Below are 5974 nucleotides of genomic sequence, written 5' to 3' on the forward strand. Positions count from 1 at the left end.
TCCTACTCTGGAGAGGTTCGACGGACAGCGTAGAGGCTTGTTTTTAGGTGCAGCAAGTTTGCTTCGGCGCCGTGCTGTGCAGCTTCTGTTTGTACCTTCAAATGTTGTACTAATGGCCCGATTTTGGTGTTTTGTGAAACTGAGATCTCGGCAGGCTTGTACTGAGGGAGCTGACCTTTCTTTAACAGACACGTCGCCTGCTAACGTGAGTAAAGAGGGAGGGCTTGTCTGCCCTAGAGTGTCATTTGCTGCGGGAAACAAGACGCCGTTGCGTCGTCTGCTACCAGAACCGAACAAAGGTGGATCATCTGTTACACGCTGTATGCTGCAAGTGAAACGATAGAAAAAAAAGTTGCATTGGGAACTTCTGCTATTTAACAAGGGGTGCAATTGATGACCTGTGCTTTACTTGGAAGTGCCAATTCATTCTAAAGCGTCATATGCCTAGGTGCGAGGTATCATGTGACCACAGAGCAGCCGCTTGCAGCCAATTTCGTTTTCTATACCAGGGCAAGTGTTCTTAACGGGATTCTCTCCCATTCTTAGACGGTTGATCGTTAAAAAAAAAAGGCCGTCCTGAAAGCCCAGAAAATGGCAGTTCCAACAAGGGTACAGGCACCAAGCTAGGCCTAATAGGCACGGACCTATATATCAGATTTTTAAACTGGTGCTTATCGCAGCCAAGCGCAGCGCCTCTTGCGTGCGTCGCCGACGAATCAGTATTGTTATTTCCTTTGATTGTCAAAAAACATCATAAAACCTTGTGGAAGCATTCATTTTGACCGTACAAGCCAAAACTGTGAAGTTCTGAAAATTGGGGCTATGTCTCCTTTTCAGAAAGTTTATTTGATTAACACATTTTTTTTTTATTAAATTTATAAATGTTGCATACAAATAATAATGTCTCTTAAATTTTTACAAAAATTTGAAACACTCGCTGTGCCTGGCAACCGTTCCAAAGCTACCCAAACCATCCGAAACACCTGAAGGTTCAAGCGTTCTTCTGAAACTTCCCGAAACCCAAGTTTCTGAAAAAGTTTCTTCGCATCATCAGTGCATAATGTTGATCAGCAAAATGGATAATGCTTTCTTATACTTTGGTTATTTTGCAGCCTTCGGCGCTCAGCTGCTTAGGCCGTTATAGACCTGCACATCCAGAATGGGCACCTACAGCAGCAGAACAGGGAACTGCAAGTCTGTTGGGCAGGTGCTCGGGCACGTGGTGTCTTTCAAGCACCAGGGAGAGCAGGCGAGGCCCGGGGAACAGGCGACGCCCCAGGAACTGGCCAGGCCTGAACCACCCGAGCTGTTCCTGATGCCTCTCCGCAACATGGAACAGCTTAGTGCTGCAGAAGCGCAGCTGAAAAACTTCACCAACAGGACACTGCCGGTATTTATGTGTCCTCTTTTTCACAATATCGACGGGCATAAGGCTGTGATTCTTACTTTGTGGTTTAACTTGGGTTATCTGAAGATTTATGCAAATGGGGTTGGAATGTGGACTGAAGCCTTTTACCGTAATATTTCAAATGGATGCCCACCCAAACTATGTTTTAAGCACGGTCGGTGGCAAATTAAAAATGAGTAAGTCGCCCTACCTTCATTACGGGCCTTCTGTTATTTATAACAGCAGAGTGCATGCACAGCCAATGCACAATGGAAGGCTATTTATTGTAAGGGGTACCCTTAAACTGAACCGTGCGATAGAATTGTGTCAAGGTGACGCAACGCCAGTTGCACGTTTTGCAAGTTAGCTTTAGTAGCGTGCGTAAACTTTTTGCAATTGTTAAACTGCGTTTCATAGAGGCTACTGAAGGGAGAAATGATGGACGGTGGCCACCAAAAATTAAATATTTGTGCATCATTACATTTTTGAAGAGTTCTTTCCACCCGAAGGTCGTGTAGACAAGAGGCCTTCATGTGCATCCTCATTGAACGGCATTTTACGTCTTTTTCAACTGCCGCTTCTTGAAATATTTTAAAGTAAAACATTTCACAACGGGGGAAGTAAAATCGCCCAACATATTTGCCTTTGGGTGCTTACAATATGTCAGCCTGCAAATAATCATAAATCCTGCTGATTTGCTACGACACTTCTGCCCGCTTTATCCTTAGAAGTTAAATTCCGCACCTCCAACAACTCTCGCCGTGAGTATGTGTGCGGAGCACGCACAAACCTGCCTGCGTGCTTTTTGTGTTTAATGCTTGCTTGACAGAAGGATCGAGATGCTGTAGTATATATTGGGCTTCTTTTGGTTTTGTTCCTGTTCTCACTTGAGGCTATAATCAAGAGATCTAAATATTTAGGGCAATAAATTCATTAGTGCTTTCGGCATCTGCTACAGAAGTAAAGGTACATGCTTGAAAATAACTTTTAGCCTGGTCTAAAATCGCTTTTCAGCGTGCCCACCATATGCGTATGCCCAAACAAATTTGTAAGGGGTTGCCAGATAAATCTGAATTAATTCCATCTTTTACATTAGTAGTGCATTTCCAAAATGAGATGTTAACCAGTCCTAACCGAAGGTCACCCTATGAGAGGAAATCAAATTTTCCAAGGTGAAAGAGTAACTGTCATTGCATCCGCCACTTTATTCAGGTGGTGTGAGTGCATGCGTAGCTGTGTCTCCAGGCATAGCATACGGTAGTCGCACAAGCGATTATTACACGAGGCGAGCTTGAGCTGAGTAAGTTGGTTCATTGGCCTACAGGGCCACAACTGAGTCAGCACTAAACAAAAATATGGAAAGGTAGCTACTCATACTGTGCTGCTGTTGCCATTTTTTGCAACTATGATGACGGTTTTGGTCAATTCCTGCCTTTTTAAGCCTTTTTCAATTCCAGTCTTCGTAAAGTCGTAAAATAGGTGATAAATTTGTAGGGTGACTAGCCGGCAGCTAGACTAAGCTTTAACAAAGTCAAGATGTGCAGGGTCTTGAATGCACTGTTTTGAGAACCACATACATTATTAAAATTACTGAGTGGATGCTGATGGGCAAAGAGGATCCATCAAAACGTTTGCACAATTTGAACGTTGCAACGAATTTGACTGACTAATGAGATTTAGTGGAGTATGGAGGGGAATATTTTAATCTTTCTGGTTTCGTCTAAGACAGGTAGAGATGCCATATATTCTAATATTTTTTATTCTCTCTCTAGTAAATATTGTAACATTTTGATGCATGCATAATGTGGATTGCTGCATTTACCTGGGCATTCACATTCTTTTACTTGAGACATGTTCATACCATTGTATCTGCATATAAATAACTTTATTGACATATTGAGAACACATTTTGTCTTTCTAGGAGGAGCAGCTCGTGTCTCTAGCAGACAGCAAGAACCTGCAGAAGGTGGTACGAGAGATGGTGGGACGCCTGTTCTCAAAGCAAGTCCAGGAGCAGTTCTCCGGCCCTTCTGGGCTACCAAGGAAAGTCAAGGTTCAAGGACGCCATGATGTGTAAGGTGGTCATCGGTAATGCATATTCTTTACTAGCTATTAAATTGATGGTACCTCTATTGGAGCTCAAAAGACAAGCACAATCTTTGAAATATGTTGACAATTAAAGGGAAACTGAAACACTTTTTGACAAAAAAATGAGCTATAGGTGACTTCTAGTGTATTTTTGTCCTGTGAATCTGAATATCGCTTTCGTTTTCCCCGAAGGTGTAGCTAGACGCGAGAAAACACGAAAAACCTCAGAGCAGTCGTGACGTCGTACTAAGATCTTTGGGGCGCCAAGCACGTGTCGCTCGTGTGGGCGGCGCGTGCAATTGCAAGCTTGCCAGTTGTATTTTTCCACACTGATGCCAGTTGTGGCGTCTATTTCTGACCTTTTTACAAATACAAGAGTTCACGTGCATAGGTTTGACAGGAGCTGAAGATGAGCGAGAGCAGAAATTCCGAAAACTCCCAGCATGACGTCACGCCCCGGGAAGGAGGGGCTTCAGCTGTACTTTAGAAATTAATTTCTGCAGCCTCCGTGCACCAGATTGAAAAAATGAACTCGATATTTGTGATCCTGGATGCCATATCAAGACGATTTTGGTGTTCTTCCTCAAATACAGAACAGCTTCAGTTTCTTGTTAAGTCTTGCAATATGCAAAATTTAAGTCGTCAATTCCTGTTTTTTAAATTTGATTTGCATTTTTTATTATGAATATCTCCTGTGTTACCATTCTCGGAACCTTCATACTGAAAAGCAGCGTCTTGAAGGAACTGTGAAAAAAGGTTTTTGTTGCTCTTGTCTTGTTATCCTGTTAGTTTCCAGGTTGAAAATCTAATGACGACCATTTAGAGGCCTTGGTCTATAGAGTGTCAGTTGGCGAAGTTTTGCTCTTTTTTTAACCACTCATCTCTGCACCCCACCCCTTCTCGCCCCCCGCCCCGTCTCGCCCCCCATTTCAGATTAATAGGATGTTGCGTGAAATAGCCATATGCCTCCATAGAATCTGCACCTTAGCGTGGTAGCCAAATCCACAATCTCCACCTCTGTGGTGCTCTCTTTCTGTCACCTTTGAATTGCAGGCTAGGTGAGGGACCCATATTTACACAAAGTAAACGCTCACAGACTGCAGTGTGTGAACAGCACCTTGTGTGTAGCTAATATGCAAGATATTGGCTCCCCCAATCCCTCAACTAATCTGTGTGATCTGACAATTCTCTTTACAGGTGCCACACAAAGTCGCACTCGTGCAGCGTGGACGCGGTGCAGAAGTGGCTGACAGGCAGGGAGGCGGGCAAGGGCAATGTAGTTAAAAAGACGGACACTCCACTGGTGGTTCCAACCGCCTTTGACGATGAGGGACACTCTGGCTGAGGAGCTAGCTGCTATGGATGCACGAGTCACAATAAAGAATGTCACGGTAAAAAAAATTTTGTATGTTCCCTTCTTGTACTACCCACAATATGCATCTGGGCGACAGATGAATGGGACATGTCGTCTCAACGAGTATACAATAATTGCCATGAGTATACTGTATACATGGAGAAAGTCAATTGTTCACCAGATTTGTTTCTTAAAATTGCACAAATACTAAACCGGCTTTTTTCAGTTCAAGTACGAAAACCATGTTAAGAACGGTCAGCACCATAAAAGATATGAAAACCAATAAAATAGTTTGGACTGAGAAATTTAGCATTTCCACATTTAAGTCAATTTGATCTACTGAGAATTTAGCTGTTCAAAAATGCAGTAAAATGTCATTCCTGGGCTTTAAAGCCTGACACAAATAGCATTCTGCTGGTTCTATGCTGGGTACACTGAATGACGCATACGCTGGTGCTGATCCGCAATTTCGCAGGCAATGACCCGCAATTACGCTGGCACTGATCTGTTTTTACGCTGGGACTAATCCGCAATTGGACTGGCTCTGACCCGGAAACACGCTGGCACACTGATGGTTTCCTACCGTACCACCGGTTCCATGCCGGGGATCTGTGTCGGGAGCTCGCTGGGAACATCCCGTATTCCCGGCATCCCGGTTTCCCAATAAGTTCCCGGTACCGGCCGGATTCCGGCATTGGGCCCGGCCAATGTCGCCCCTTGGGGCGTTTCCGGTACTGGCCGGTATCGGTATCCCGGCAGGCCAATACCGCCCCATCCCCAACCCGGCGTGTTGTGCTACTTGGGTGGGACCATATTGGAGCAACCTCAAGGCCTCGTCACACTGAGAAAAAACGGCAAAGACAGCAACACGACATGTTCATACCGGCAGTTGGTCACTTGGGCTCTCGTTTGCCAACTTGCCAAACGAGCGTGTTAGGTGTTTAGAACGCAGCTCTTGGGCGCCCGTTTCCGGCTTGAGCAATGTCGGCGTCGCCGTCGGCATCGGCGTAACCGCGGGGTGCATTATGGGAAATTTCCCGCTAAATTTAGCGAAAAAATTTCCCCGCTAAATCTAGCAGGTAAAAATTCCGCTAAATTTATCGGAAAAAGTTCTCCGCTAAATCTAGCGGAAAACTTTTCCCGTT

This window comes from Ixodes scapularis, unplaced genomic scaffold (genome assembly GCF_016920785.2).
Source record: "Ixodes scapularis isolate PalLabHiFi unplaced genomic scaffold, ASM1692078v2 PGA_scaffold1__304_contigs__length_218370807, whole genome shotgun sequence".
NCBI classification, from domain to species: domain Eukaryota; kingdom Metazoa; phylum Arthropoda; class Arachnida; order Ixodida; family Ixodidae; genus Ixodes; species Ixodes scapularis.